A 2,500-nucleotide genomic window follows, 5' to 3' on the forward strand; every position below is an offset into this window, starting at 1 on the left:
AGAAGATATTGACCTAGATCAAATAAACGACCAATTCAGTGAGATATTAAAGGAAGCTGCATCTGAAATAGGGGGTAAAGACGAAAAAGAAAAGTTCAGTAAGCTTTCGGTAGAGACAAAAAAACAAAAAAAGAAAAAAAAAAAACTTATGAAACAGCGTAGGGACATGAAAATCACATCAATCAGAGACAAGATAGAATCAACAGAGCTGACTAAGACGATAAACAAGAAGAAGAAAGAGGATATACGCAAATTTAACATCCGAAAAATAAATGAAGCTCTGCTTGCCGGCACTAGCCTTAAGGCAGCAAAGAGGAGGCTCGGAATAGGGAAAAACCAAATGTATGCAGTAAAGAAACCTAATGGAGAGGTGACATACAATAAAAATGAAATGATCAAAGTAATAGAAGACTTCTATCGCGACTTATACCACTCAAACGATCAACCACGTAAGGAGACAGACATAACCATTGGAGACGTTCCAAACATTACGGTAGAGGAAGTAAATAGGCATGAAAAGAGGAAAAACTCCAGGAGAAGACGGTATTAGTGTAGATCTTATCCAAGATGCAGGAGAGATTGCGGCAGTAAAACTAGCCAATCTTTTTAACAGATGTCTAAGCGTCGATAAAACTCCGAAATCCTGGAAAAACGCAATAATAATTATAATACACAAAAAGGGGGACACAAAAGACTTAAAGAATTACCGACCTATAAGCCTCCTTTCAGTAATCTATAAACTGTTAACAAAAATTATCACAGCCCGTATCACCAATACATTAGATTCAAAACAACCCAGGGAACAGGCTTCCGCAGCGGATTCTCAACTACAGACCATATCCACACACTAGCCCAAATAAAAGAGAAAACAAACGAATATAGGAAGCCCCTGTGTATGGCATTCGTAGATTATGAAAAGGCATTCGATTCGGTATAGATATCTGCAGTACTAGATGCAATTCGTAAACAAGGAGTAGAGGAAATATATTGTAGATTAATAGAGGATATATATAAAGATGGTACAGCGACCATCAAAATCCACGCAGAAACCAATAAAATACCAATAAAAACGAGTGTTAGGCAGGGCGACACCATCTCACCGAAACTATTTACAGCTTGCTTGGAGGAAGTATTCAAGAAGTCAGATTGGAAGGAGAAAGGGATTAAAATAGGGAATGAGCATTTAAGCAATTTAAGATTTGCAGATGACATTATTCTTTTCGGCGAGTCAGCAGATGAACTACAACAATTACTAAGCGATTTAAATAGGGAAAGTCTGAAGATTGGCCTTAAAATGAACATGAAAAAGACTAAAGTCATGTTCAACAGTCGAACCCCAGTTAAGCAAATACAAATACAGGGCGAGGTACTAGAAGCAGTGAACGAGTATGTATACCTAGGGCAACTCATAAAGACGAGTACTTCCTGCGATGCCAAGATAAAACGGCGAATCAGGCTAGGTTGGAGTGCCTTCGGTACACATAGTAATATATTACGAGGTCGTCTGCCACTATGTCTAAAGAGAAAGATTTTTGACCAATGTGTCCTCCCCGTCATGACATATGGGTCAGAAACATGGACTACGACCAAGGCACTCGAGAGGAGATTAGTAAGCGCCCAAAGAGGAATGGAAAGGCTTATGCTAGGAGTTAGCTTCAGAGACAAGAAAAGAGCCACATGGATCAGGCAACAAACAAAGGTAGAGGATACACTCAAGAGCGTCAAGAAGAAAAAGTGGCAGTGGGCTGGACATATATATAGTAGACAGGACAACGGGTGGGCAAAGAAAACAACAGAATGGGAAATACACGACACAATAAGACTAAGTGCAAGACCAATGGCAAGAAGGCGGGATGAAAAAGCGAATTTCGCAGGAGTAAACTGGCATCAGAGGACACAAGACCGGAATGACTGGAAAAGATTGAGAGAGGCCTACGTCCTGCAGTGGAATGATGCAGGCTGATGATATATATATATATATATATATATTATATATATATATATATATAATATATATTATATATATATATATATATATATATATATATATATATATATATATATATATATATATATATATATATATATATATATATATACAAGTTTGAGTGTGTAGATAAGGAGTTCGGGAAGGTATTAGAAAGATACTAAAGTACGATTTTATATTCATCCAAGTATTGGCGTTTTCTTCTTCAGCTTCCTAACACAAATTGAGTTGGTGTTAAGCAATATGTGTGTGTTTCGCGGACACACAGGCATGATTGTGCGTTTCTCCATTTCTCAGTAGAATCTGGTTGACATTTGACGAGCGAGTTGATGTTCGACATAATTAACCAGCATTTTGTTGGTATGTAATTAAGAAATGCATCGTTGGATTTGAATGTGAAGTGGTCATGATATTTATTGAATAATTTATATATCAATCAGTTAATTAATCAACAAATTCTTTAATCTAGCAATCAATATCAGTCATATACATAATCTATTTACAGATATCATT

The sequence above is a fragment of the Penaeus japonicus genome, unplaced genomic scaffold, assembly GCF_977035675.1.
Source record: "Penaeus japonicus unplaced genomic scaffold, GWHDUDI00000001_assembly GWHDUDI00000005, whole genome shotgun sequence".
Taxonomy (NCBI): domain Eukaryota; kingdom Metazoa; phylum Arthropoda; class Malacostraca; order Decapoda; family Penaeidae; genus Penaeus; species Penaeus japonicus.